Genomic DNA, 13709 nt, shown 5'->3' on the forward strand with positions numbered 1-13709 from the left:
CCAGATCCGCACTGCGCCCTGCCTGACCGCCTGCCGTGGGTGAGTGGACACAGCCAGATCCGCACTGCGCCCTCCCTGACCGTCAGCCGTGTGTGAGTGGATACAGCCAGATCCACACTGCGCCCTGCCTGCCCGTCTGCGTGGGCGAGTGGACACAGCCAGATCCGCACTGCGCCCTGCCTGACCGTCTGCCGTGGGTGAGTGGAAACAGCCAGATCCGCACTGCGCCCTGCCAGACCGCCTGCCGTGGGTGAGTGGACACAGCCAGATCCGCACTGCGCCTTGCCTGACCGTCTCCCGTGGGCGAGTGGACACAGCCAGATCCGCACTGCGCCTTGCCTGCCCGTCTCACGTGGGTGAGTGGACACAGCCAGATCCGCACTGCGCCCTACCTGCCCGTCTCCCGTGGGCGAGTGGACACAGCCAGATCCACACTGCACCCTGCCTGACCGTCTTCGTGGGTGAGTGGACACAGCCAGTTCCGCACTGCGCCCTGCCTGACCGTCTGCTGTGGGTGAGTGGTCACAGCCAGATCCACACTGCGCCCTGCCTGCCCGTCTGCCGTGGGTGAGTGGACACAGCAAGATCCGCACTGCGCCCTGCCTGACCGTCTCCCGTGGGTGAGTGGACACAGCCAGATCCGCACTGCGCCTTGCCTGCCCGTCTCACGTAGGTGAGTCGACACAGCCAGATCCGCACTGCGCCCTACCTGCCCGTCTCCCGTGGGTGAGTGGACACAGCCAGATCCGCACTGCACCCTGCCTGACCGTCCTTCGTGGGTGAGTGGACACCGCCAGATCCGCACTGCGCCCTGCCTGCCCGTCTGTCGTGGGCGAGTGGACACAGCTAGATCCGCACTGCGCACTGCCTGACCGTCTGCCATGGGTGAGTGGACACAGCCAGATCCGCACTACGCCCTGCCTGACCGCCTGCCGTGGGTGAGTGGACACAGCCAGATCCGCACTGCGCCCTCCCTGACCGTCAGCCGTGGGTGAGTGGACACAGCCAGATCCGCACTGCGCCCTCCCTGCCCATCTGCGTGGGCGAGTGGACACAGCCAGATCCGCACTGCACCCTGCCTGACCGTCTGCCGTGGGTGAGTGGAAACAGCCAGATCCGCACTGCGCCCTGACAGACCGCCTGCCGTGGGTGAGTGGACACAGCCAGATCCGCACTGCGCCTTGCATGACCGTCTCCCGTGGGCGAGTGGACACAGCCAGATCCGCACTGCGCCTTGCCTGCCCTTCTGCCGTGGGTGAGTGGACACAGCCAGATCCGCACTGCGCCCTGCCTGACCGTCAGCCGTGGGTGAGTGGACACAGCCAGATCCACACTGCGCCCTGCCTGCCCGTCTGCCATGGGTGAGTGGACACAGCCCGATCCGCACTGCACCCTGCCTGACCGTCTGCCGTGGGGGAGTGGACACAGCCAGATCCGCACTGCGCCCTGCCTGCCCGTCTGCCGTGGGCGAGTGGACACAGCCAGATCCGCACTGCGCCCTGCCTGCCCGTCTCCCGTGGGCGAGTGGACACAGCCAGATCCGCCCTGCGCCCTGCCTGACCGTCTCCCGTGGATGAGTGGACACAGTCAGATCCGCACTGCGCCTTGACTGCCCGTCTCACATGGGTGAGTGGACATAGCCAGATCCGCACTGCACCCTACCTGCCCGTCTACCGTGGGTGAGTGGACACAGCCAGATCCGCACTGCACCCTGCCTGACCGTCCTTCGTGGGTGAGTGGACAGGGCCAGATCCGCACTGCGCCCTGCCTGCCCGTCTCCCGTGGGTGAGTGGACACAGCCAGATCCGCACTGCGCCCTGCCTGCCCGTCTCCCGTCAGTGAGTGGACACAGCCAGATCCGCACTGCGCCCTGCCAGCCCGTCTCCCGTGGGTGATTGGACACAGCCAGATCCGCACTGCGCGCTGCCTGCCCGTCTCCCGTGGGCGAGTGGACACAGCCAGATCTGCACTGCGCCCTGCCTGCCCGTCTTTCGAGGGCGAGTGGACACAGCTAGATCCGCACTGCGCCCTGCCTGACCGTCTGCCGTCGGTGAGTGGACACAGCCAGATCCGCACTGCGCCCTGCCTGCCCGTCACCCGTGGGCGAGTGGACACAGCCAGATCCGCACTGCGCCCTGCTTGACCGCCTGCCGTGGGTGAGTGGACACAGCCAGATCCGCACTACGCCCTGCCTGACCGCCTGCCGTGGGTGAGTGGACACAGCCAGATCCGCACTGCGCCCTCCCTGACCGTCAGCCGTGGGTGAGTGGACACAGCCAGATCCGCACTGCGCCCTCCCTGCCCATCTGCGTGGGCGAGTGGACACAGCCAGATCCGCACTGCACCCTGCCTGACCGTCTGCCGTGGGTGAGTGGAAACAGCCAGATCCGCACTGCGCCCTGACAGACCGCCTGCCGTGGGTGAGTGGACACAGCCAGATCCGCACTGCGCCTTGCATGACCGTCTCCCGTGGGCGAGTGGACACAGCCAGATCCGCACTGCGCCTTGCCTGCCCTTCTGCCGTGGGTGAGTGGACACAGCCAGATCCGCACTGCGCCCTGCCTGACCGTCAGCCGTGGGTGAGTGGACACAGCCAGATCCACACTGCGCCCTGCCTGCCCGTCTGCCATGGGTGAGTGGACACAGCCCGATCCGCACTGCACCCTGCCTGACCGTCTGCCGTGGGGGAGTGGACACAGCCAGATCCGCACTGCGCCCTGCCTGCCCGTCTGCCGTGGGCGAGTGGACACAGCCAGATCCGCACTGCGCCCTGCCTGCCCGTCTCCCGTGGGCGAGTGGACACAGCCAGATCCGCCCTGCGCCCTGCCTGACCGTCTCCCGTGGGTGAGTGGACACAGTCAGATCCGCACTGCGCCTTGACTGCCCGTCTCACATGGGTGAGTGGACATAGCCAGATCCGCACTGCACCCTACCTGCCCGTCTACCGTGGGTGAGTGGACACAGCCAGATCCGCACTGCACCCTGCCTGACCGTCCTTCGTGGGTGAGTGGACAGGGCCAGATCCGCACTGCGCCCTGCCTGCCCGTCTCCCGTGGGTGAGTGGACACAGCCAGATCCGCACTGCGCCCTGCCTGCCCGTCTCCCGTCAGTGAGTGAACACAGCCAGATCCGCACTGCGCCCTGCCAGCCCGTCTCCCGTGGGTGATTGGACACAGCCAGATCCGCACTGCGCGCTGCCTGCCCGTCTCCCGTGGGCGAGTGGACACAGCCAGATCTGCACTGCGCCCTGCCTGCCCGTCTTTCGAGGGCGAGTGGACACAGCTAGATCCGCACTGCGCCCTGCCTGACCGTCTGCCGTCGGTGAGTGGACACAGCCAGATCCGCACTGCGCCCTGCCTGCCCGTCACCCGTGGGCGAGTGGACACAGCCAGATCCGCACTGCGCCCTGCTTGACCGCCTGCCGTGGGTGAGTGGACACAGCCAGATCCGCACTGCGCCCTGCCTGCCCGTCTCCCGTGGGCGAGTGGACACAGCCAGATCCGCACTGCGCCCTGCCTGCCCTTCTGCCGTGGGTGAGTGAACACAGCCAGATCCGCACTGCGCACTGCCTGCCCGTCTCCCGGGGGCGAGTGGAAACAGCCAGATCCGCACTTCGCCCTGCCTGCCCTTCTGCCGTGGGTGAGTGGACACAGCCAGATCCGCACTGCGCCCTGCCTGACCGTCTGCCATCGGTGAGTGGACACAGCCAGATCCACACTGCGCCCTGCCTGTCCGTCTGCCGTGGGGGAGTGGACACAGCCAGATCCGCACTGCGCCCTGCCTGACCGTCTGCCATGGGTGAGTGGACACAGCCAGATCCGCACTGCGCCCTGCCTGACCGCCTGATGTGGGTGAGTGGACACAGCCAGATCCGCACTGCGCCCTGCCTGCCCGTCTCCCGTGGCGAGAGGACACAGCCAGATCCGCACTGCGCCCTGCCTGCCCTTCTGCCGTGGGTGAGTGGACACAGCCAGATCCGCACTGCGCCCTGCCTGCCCGTCTCCCGTCGGTGAGTGGACACAGCCAGATCCGCACTGTGCCCTGCCTGCCCGTCTCCCGTGGGTGAGTGGAAACAGCCAGATCCGCACTGCGCCCTGCCTAACCCGTCTACCGTGGGCGAGTGGACACTGCCAGATCTGCACTGCGCCCTGCCTGACCGTCTACCGTAGGTGAGTGGACACAGCCAGATCCGCACTGCGCCTTGCCTGCCCGTCTCACGTGGGTGAGTGGACACAGCCTGATCCGCACTGCACCCTACCTGTCCGTCTCCCGTGGGTGAGTGGACACAGCCAGATCCGCACTCCACCCTGCCTGACCGTCCTTCGTGGGTGAGTGGACACCGCCAGATCCGCACTGCGCCCTGCCTGCCCGTCTGTCGTGGGCGAGTGGACACAGCTAGATCCGCACTGCGCCCTGCCTGACCGTCTGCCGTCGGTGAGTGGACACAGCCAGATCCACACTGCGCCCTGCCTGCCCGTCTGCCATGGGCGAGTGGACACAGCCAGATCCGCACTGCGCACTGCCTGACCGTCTGCCGTGTGTGAGTGGACACAGCCAGATCCGCACTGCGCCCTGCCTGACCGCCTGCCGTGGGTGAGTGGACACAGCAAGATCCGCACTGCGCCCTCCCTGACCGTCAGCCGTGGGTGAGTGGACACAGCCAGATCCACACTGCGCCCTGCCTGCCCGTCTGCGTGGGCGAGTGGACACAGCCAGATCCGCACTGCGCCCTGCCTGACCGTCTGCCGTGGGTGAGTGGAAACAGCCAGATCCGCACTGCGCCCTGCCAGACCGCCTGCCGTGGGTGAGTGGACACAGCCAGATCCGCACTGCGCCTTGCCTGACCGTCTCCCGTGCGCGAGTGGACACAGCCAGATCCGCACTGCGCCTTGCCTGCCCTTTTGCCGTGGGTGAGTGGACACAGCCAGATCCGCACTGCGCCCTGCCTGACCGTCAGCCGTGGGTGAGTGGACACAGCCAGATCCACACTGCGCCCTGCCTGCCCGTCTGCCGTGGGTGAGTGGACACAGCCCGATCCGCACTGCGCCCTGCCTGCCCGTCTGCCGTGGGCGAGTGGACACAGCCAGATCCGCACTGCGCCCTGCCTGCCCGTCTCCCGTGGGCGAGTGGACACAGCCAGATCCGCACGGCGCCCTGCCTGACCGTCTCCCGTGGGTGAGTGGACACAGCCAGATCCGCACTGCGCCTTGACTGCCCGTCTCACGTGGGTGAGTGGACACAGCCAGATCCGCACTGCACCCTGCCTGACCGTCCTTCGTGGGTGAGTGGACACCGCCAGATCCGCACTGCGCCCTGCCTGCCCGTCTCCCGTCAGTGAGTGGACACAGCCAGATCCGCACTGCGCCCTGCCTGCCCGTCTCCCGTGGGTGAGTGGACACTGCCAGATCCGCACTGCGCGCTGCCTGCCCGTCTCCCGTGGGCGAGTGGACACAGCCAGATCCGCACTGCGCCCTGCCTGCCCGTCTGTCGTGGGCGAGTGGACACAGCTAGATCCGCACTGCGCCCTGCCTGACCGTCTGCCGTCGGTGAGTGGACACAGCCAGATCCACACTGCGCCTTGCCTTCCCGTCTGCCATGGGCGAGTGGACACAGCCAGATCCGCACTGCGCACTGCCTGACCGTCTGCCGTGGGTGAGTGGACACAGCCAGATCCGCACTGCGCCCTGCCTGACCGCCTGCCGTGGGTGAGTGGACACAGCCAGCTCCGCACTGCGCCCTGCCTGACCGTCAGCCGTGGGTGTGTGGACACAGCCAGATCCACAGTGCGCCCTGCCTGCCCGTCTGCGTGGGCGAGTGGACACAGCCAGATCCGCACTGCGCCCTGCCTGACCGTCTGCCGTGGGTGAGTGGACACAGCCAGATCCGCACTGCGCCCTGCAAGACCGCCTGCTGTGGGTGATTGGACACAGCCAGATCCGCACTGCGCCCTGCCTGACCGTCTTCCGTGGGCGAGTGGACACAGCCAGATCCGCACTGCTCCTTGCCTGCCCTTCTGCCGTGGGTGAGTGGACCCAGCCAGATCCGCACTGCGCCCTGCCTGATCGTCTGCCGTGGGTGAGTGGACACAGCCAGATCTGCACTGCGCCCTGCCTGCCCGTCTGCCGTGGGTGAGTGGACACAGCCCGATCCGCACTGCGCCATGCCTGACTGTCTGCCGTGTGTGAGTGGACACAGCCCGATCCGCACTGCACCCTGCCTGACCGTCTCCTTTGGGTGAGTGTACACAGCCAGATCCGCACTGCGCCCTGCCTGACCGTCACCCGTGGGTGAGTGGACACAGCCAGATCCGCACTGCGCCTTGCCTGCCCGTCTCACGTGGGTGAGTGGACACAGCCAGATCCGCACTGCACCCTACCTGCCCGTCTCCCGTGGGTGAGTGGACACAGCCAGATCCGCACTGCACCCTGCCTGACCGTCCTTCGTGGGTGAGTGGACACCGCCAGATCCGCACTGCGCCCTGCCTGCCCGTCTCCCGTGGGTGAGTGGACACAGCCAGATCCGCACTGCGCCCTGCCTGCCCGTCAGTGAGTGGACACAGACAGATCCGCACTGCACCCTGCCTGCCCGTCTCCCGTGGGTGAGTGGACACAGCCAAATCCGCACTGCGCCCTGCCTGACCGTCTGCCGTCGGTGAGTGGACACAGCCAGATCCACACTGCGCCCTGCCTGCCCGTCTGCCATGGGCGATTGGACACAGCCAGATCCGCACTGCGCACTGCCTGACCGTCTGCCGTGGGTGAGTGGACACAGCCAGATCCGCACTGCGCCCTGCCTGACCGCCTGCCGTGGGTGAGTGGACACAGCCAGATCCGCACTGCGCCCTCCCTGACCGTCAGCCGTGTGTGAGTGGATACAGCCAGATCCACACTGCGCCCTGCCTGCCCGTCTGCGTGGGCGAGTGGACACAGCCAGATCCGCACTGCGCCCTGCCTGACCGTCTTCCGTGGGTGAGTGGAAACAGCCAGATCCGCACTGCGCCCTGCCAGACCGCCTGCCGTGGGTGAGTGGACACAGCCAGATCCGCACTGCGCCTTGCCTGACCGTCTCCCGTGGGCGAGTGGACACAGCCAGATCCGCACTGCGCCTTGCCTGCCCTTCTGCCGTGGGTGAGTGGACACAGCCAGATCCGCACTGCGCCCTGCCTGACCATCAGCCGTGGGTGAGTGGACACAGCCAGATCCACACTGCGCCCTGCCTGCCCGTCTGCCGTGGGTGAGTGGACACAGCCCGATCCGCACTGCGCCCTGCCTGACCGTCTGCCGTGGGGGAGTGGACACAGCCAGATCCGCACTGCGCCCTGCCTGCCCGTCTGCCGTGGGCGAGTGGACACAGCCAGATCCGCACTGCGCCCTGCCTGCCCGTCTCCCGTGGGCGAGTGGACACAGCCAGATCCGCACTGCGCCCTGCGTGACCGTCTCCCGTGGGTGAGTGGACACAGCCAGATCCGCACTGCGCCTTGACTGCCCGTCTCACGTGGGTGAGTGGACATAGCCAGATCCGCACTGCACCCTACCTGCCCGTCTCCCGTGGGTGAGTGGACACAGCCAGATCCGCACTGCACCCTGCCTGACCGTCCTTCGTGGGTCAGTGGACACCGCCAGATCCGCACTGCGCCCTGCCTGCCCGTCTCCCGTGGGTGAGTGGACACAGCCAGATCCGCACTGCGCCCTGCCTGCCCGTCTCCCGTCAGTGAGTGGACACAGCCAGATCCGCACTGCGCCCTGCCTGCCCGTCTCCCGTGGGTGATTGGACACAGCCAGATCCGCACTGCGCGCTGCCTGCCCGTCTCCCGTGGGCAAGTGGACACAGCCAGATCCGCACTGCGCCCTGCCTGCCCGTCTGTCGAGGGCGAGTGGACACAGCTAGATCCGCACTGCGCCCTGCCTGACCATCTGCCGTCGGTGAGTGGACACAGCCAGATCCATACTGCGCCCTGCCTGCCCGTCTGCCATGGGCGAGTGGACACAGCCAGATCCGCACTGCGCATTGCCTGCCCGTCTCCCGTGGGCGAGTTGACACAGCCAGATCCGCACTGCGCCCTGCCTGCCCGTCTGTCGTGGCTGAGTGGACACAGCCAGTTCCGCACTGCGCCCTGCCTGACCGTCTGCCGTCGGTGAGTGGACACACCCAGATCCACACTGCGCCCTGCCTGTCCGTCGGCCGTGGGCGAGTGGACACAGCCAGATCCGCACTGCGCCCTGCCTGACCGCCTGCCGTGGGTGAGTGGACACAGCCAGATCCGCACTGCGCACTGCCTGACCGCCTGCCGTGGGTGAGTGGACACAGCCAGATCCGCACTGCGCCCTGCCTGCCCGTCTCCCGTGGGCGAGTGGACACAGCCAGATCCGCACTGCGCCCTGCCTGCCCTTCTGCCGTGGGTGAGTGGACACAGCCAGATCCGCACTGCGCCCTGCCTGCCGTCTCCCGTCGGTGAGTGGACACAGCCAGATCCGTTCTGCGCCCTGCCTGCCCGTCTCCCGTGGGTGAGTGGAAACAGCCAGATCCGCACTGCGCCCTGCCTGCCCGTCTCCCGTGGGCGAGTGGACACTGCCAGATCCGCACTGCGCCCTGCCAGACCGTCTCCCGTAGGTGAGTGGACACAGCCAGATCCGCACTGCGCCTTGCCTGCCCGTCTCACGTGGGTGAGTGGACACAGCCTGATCCGCACTGCACCCTCCCTGTCCGTCTCCCGTGGGTGAGTGGACACAGCCAGATCCGCACTGCACCCTGCCTGACCGTCCTTCGTGGGTGAGTGGACACCGCCAGATCCCCACTGCGCCCTGCCTGCCCGTCTCCCGTGGGTGAGTGGACACAGCCAGATCCGCACTGCGCCCTGCCTGCCCGTATCCCGTCAGTGAGTGGACACAGCCAGATCCGCACTGCGCCCTTCCTGCCCGTCTCCCGTGGGTGAGTGGACACAGCCAGATCCGCACTGCGCGCTGCCTGCCCGTCTCCCGTGGGCGAGTGGACACAGCCAGATCCGCACTGCGCCCTGCCTGCCCGTCTGTCGTGGGCGAGTGGACACAGCCAGATCCGCACTGCGCCCTGCCTGACCGTCTGCCGTCGGTGAGTGGACACAGCCAGATCCACACTGCGCCCTGCCTGCCCGTCTGCCATGGGCGAGTGGACACAGCCAGATCCGCACTGCGCCCTGCCTAACCGCCTGCCGTGGGTGAGTGGACACAGCCAGATCCGCACTGCGCCCTGCCTCCCCGTCACCCGTCAGGGAGTGGACACAGCCAGATCCGCACTGCACCTTGCCTGCCCGTCTCCCGTCAGTGAGTGGACACAGCCAGATCCGCACTGCGCCCTGCCTGCCCGTCTCCCGTGGGTGAGTGGACACAGCCAGATCCGCACTGCGTGCTGCCTGCCCGTCTCCCGTGGGCGAGTCGAAACAGCCAGATCCGCACTGCGCGCTGCCTGCCCGTCTGTCGTGGGCGAGTGGACACAGCCATATCCGCACTGCGCCCTGCCTGCCCGTCCTCCGTGGGTGAGCGGACACAGCCAGATCCACACTGCGCCCTGCCTGCCCGTCTGCCGTGGGTGAGTAGACACAGCCAGATCCGCACTGCGCCCTGCCTGACTGTCTCCCGTGGGTGAGTGGACACAGCCAGATCCGCACTGCGCCTTGCCTGCCCATCTCACGTGGGTGAGTGGACACAGCCAGATCCGCACTGCGCCCTACCTGCCCGTCTCCCGTGGGCGAGTGGACACAGCCAGGTCAACACTGCACCCTGCCTGACCGTCTTCGTGGGTGAGTGGACACAGCCAGATCCGCACTGCGCCCTGCCTGACCGTCTTCTGTGGGTGAGTGTACACAGCCAGATCCACACTGCGCCCTGCCTGCCCGTCTGCCGTGGGTGAGTGGACACAGCAAGATCCGCACTGCGCCCTGCCTGACCATCTCCCGTGGGTGAGTGGACACAGCCAGATCCGCACTGCGCCTTGCCTGCCCGTCTTACGTGGGTGAGTGGACACAGCCAGATCCGCACTGCGCCCTACCTGCCCGTCTCCCGTGGGTGAGTGGACACAGCCAGATCCGCACTGCACCCTGCCTGACCGTCCTTCGTGGGTGAGTGGACACCGCCAGATCCGCACTGCGCCCTGCCTGCCCGTCTCCCGTGGGTGAGTGGACACAGCCAGATCCGCACTGCGCCCTGCCTGCCCGTCTCCCGTCAGTGAGTGGACACAGCCAGATCCGCACAGCGCCCTGCCTGCCCGTCTCCCGTGGGTGAGTGGACACAGCCAGATCCGCACTGCGCGCTGCCTGCCCGTCTCCCGTGGGCGAGCGGACACAGCCAGATCCGCACTGCGCCCTGTCTGCCCGTCTGTCATGGGCGAGTGGACACAGCCAGATTCGCACTGCGCCCTGCCTGACTGTCTGCCGTCGGTGAGTGGACACAGCCAGATCCACACTGCGCCCTGCCTGCCCGTCTGCCGTGGGCGAGTGGACACAGCCAGATCCGCACTGCGAACTACCTGACCGTCTGCCGTGGGTGAGTCGACACAGCCAGATCCGCACTGCGCCCTGCCTGACCGCCTGCCGTGGGTGAGTGTACACAGCCAGATTCGCACTGCGCCCTGCCTGCCCGTCTCCCGTGGGTGAGTGGACACAGCCAAATCCACACTGCGCCCTGCCTGCCCGTCTGCCGTGGGCGAGTGGAAACAGCCAGATCCGCACTGCGCCCTGCCTGACCGTCTGCCGTGGGTGAGTGGACACTGCCAGATCCGCACTGCGACCTGCCTGACCGCCTGCCGTGGGTGAGTGGACACAGCCAGATCCGCACTGCGCCCTGCCTGCCCGTCTCCCGGGGGCGAGTGGACACAGCCAGATCCGCACTGCGCCCTGCCTGCCCTTCTGCCGTGGGTGAGTGGACACAGCCAGATCCGCACTGCGCCCTGCCTGACCGTCTGCCGTGGGTGAGTGGACACAGCCAGATCCACACTGCGCTCTGCCTGCCCGTCTGCCGTGGGCTTGTGGACACAGCCCGATCCGCACTGCGCCCTGCCTGACCGTCTGCCGTGGCGAGTGGACACAGCCAGATCCGTACTGCGCCCTGCCTGCCCGTCTGCCGTGGGCGAGTGGACACAGCCAGATCCGTACTGCGCCCTGCCTGCCCGTCTCCAGTGGGCGAGTGGACACAGCCAGATCAGCACTGCTCCCTGCCTGCCCGTCTTCCGTGGGCGAGTGGACACAGCCAGATCCGCACTGCGCCCTGCCTGACCGTCTGCCGTGGGTGAGTGGACACAGCCAGATCCGCACTGCGCCCTGCCTGACCGCCTGCCGTGGGTGAGTGGACACAGCCAGATCCGCACTGCGCCCTGCCTGCCCGTCACCCGTGGGCGAGTGGACACAGCCAGATCCGCACTGCGCCCTGCCTGACCGCCTGCCGTGGGTGAGTGGACACAGCCAGATCCGCACTGCGCCCTGCCTGCCCGTCTCCCGTGGGCGAGTGGACACAGCCAGATCCGCACTGCGCCCTGCCTGCCCTTCTGCCGTGGGTGAGTGGACACAGCCAGATCTGCACTGCGCCCTGCCTGCCCGTCTCCCGTCGGTGAGTGGACACAGCCAGATCCGCACTGCGCCCTGCCTGCCCGTCTCCCGTGGGTGAGTGGACACAGCCAGATCCGCACTGCGCCCTGCCTGCCCGTCTCCCGTGGGCGAGTGGACACTGCCAGATCCGCACTGCGCCCTGCCTGACCGTCTACCGTAGGTGAGTGGACACAGCCAGATCCGCAATGCGCCTTGCCTGCCCGTCTCACGTTGGTGAGTGGACACAGCCTGATCCGCACTGCACCCTACCTGTCCGTCTCCCGTGGGTGAGTGGACACAGCCAGATCCGCACTGCGCCTTGCCTGCCCGTCTCACGTTGGTGAGTGGACACAGCCCGATCCGCACTGCGCCCTGCCTGACCGTCTGCCGTGGGGGAGTGGACACAGCCAGATCCGCACTGCGCCCTGCCTGCCCGTCTGCCGTGGGCGAGTGGACACAGCCAGATCCGCACTGCGCCCTGCCTGCCCGTCTCCCGTGTGCGAGTGGACACAGCCAGATCCGCCCTGCGCCCTGCCTGACCGTCTCCCGTGGGTGAGTGGACACAGCCAGATCCGCACTGCGCCTTGACTGCCCGTCTCACATGGGTGAGTGGACATAGCCAGATCCGCACTGCACCCTACCTGCCCGTCTACCGTGGGTGAGTGGACACAGCCAGATCCGCACTGCACCCTGCCTGACCGTCCTTCGTGGGTGAGTGGACACCGCCAGATCCGCACTGCGCCCTGCCTGCCCGTCTCCCGTGGGTGAGTGGACACAGCCAGATCCGCACTGCGCAATGCCTGCCCGTCTCCCGTCAGTGAGTGGACACAGCCAGATCCGCACTGCGCCCTGACAGCCCGTCTCCCGTGGGTGATTGGACACAGCCAGATCCGCACTGCGCGCTGCCTGCCCGTCTCCCGTGGGCGAGTGGACACAGCCAGATCTGCACTGCGCCCTGCCTGCCCGTCTGTCGAGGGCGAGTGGACACAGCTAGATCCGCACTGCGCCCTGCCTGACCGTCTGCCGTCGGTGAGTGGACACAGCCAGATCCGCACTGCGCCCTGCCTGCCCGTCACCCGTGGGCGAGTGGACACAGCCAGATCCGCACTGCGCCCTGCTTGACCGCCTGCCGTGGGTGAGTGGACACAGCCAGATCCGCACTGCGCCCTGCCTGCCCGTCTCCCGTGGGCGAGTGGACACAGCCATATCCGCACTGCGCCCTGCCTGCCCTTCTGCCGTGGGTGAGTGGACACAGCCATATCTGCACTGCGCCCTGCCTGACCGTCTGCGGTGGGTGAGTGGACACAGCCAGATCCGCACTGCGCCCTGCCTGCCCGTCTCCCGTGGGTGAGTGGACACAGCCAGATCCGCACTGCGCCCTGCCTGACCGTCTGCCGTGGGTGAGTGGACACAGCCAGATCCGCACTGCGCCCTGCCTGCCCTTCTGCCGTGGGTGAGTGAACACAGCCAGATCCGCACTGCGCACTGCCTGCCCGTCTCCCGGGGGCGAGTGGAAACAGCCAGATCCGCACTTTGCCCTGCCTGCCCTTCTGCCGTGGGTGAGTGGACACAGCCAGATCCGCACTGCGCCCTGCCTGACCGTCTGCCGTCGGTGAGTGGACACAGCCAGATCCGCACTGCGCCCTGCCTGCCCGTCTCCCGTCGGTGAGTGGACACAGCCAGATCCGCACTGTGCCCTGCCTGCCCGTCTCCCGTGGGTGAGTGGACACAGCCAGATCCGCACTGCGCCCTGCCTGCCCGTCTCCCGTGGGCGAGTGGACACTGCCAGATCCGCACTGCGCCCTGCCTGACCGTCTACCGTAGGTGAGTGGACACAGCCAGATCCGCACTGCACCCTGCCTGACCGTCCTTCGTGGGTGAGTGGACACCGCCAGATCCGCACTGCGCCCTGCCTGCCCGTCTCCCGTGGGTGAGTGGACACAGCCAGATCCGCACTGCGCCCTGCCTGCCCGTCTCCCGTCAGTGAGTGGACACAGACAGATCCGCACTGCACCCTGCCTGCCCGTCTCCCGTGGGTGAGTGGACACAGCCAGATCCGCACTGCGCGCTGCCTGCCCGTCTCCCGTGGGCGAGTGGACACAGCCAGATCCGCACTGCGCCCTGCCTGACCGTCTGCCGTCGGTGAGTGGACACA

Source organism: Microcebus murinus, chromosome 12 (genome assembly GCF_040939455.1).
Source record: "Microcebus murinus isolate Inina chromosome 12, M.murinus_Inina_mat1.0, whole genome shotgun sequence".
Classification (NCBI taxonomy): domain Eukaryota; kingdom Metazoa; phylum Chordata; class Mammalia; order Primates; family Cheirogaleidae; genus Microcebus; species Microcebus murinus.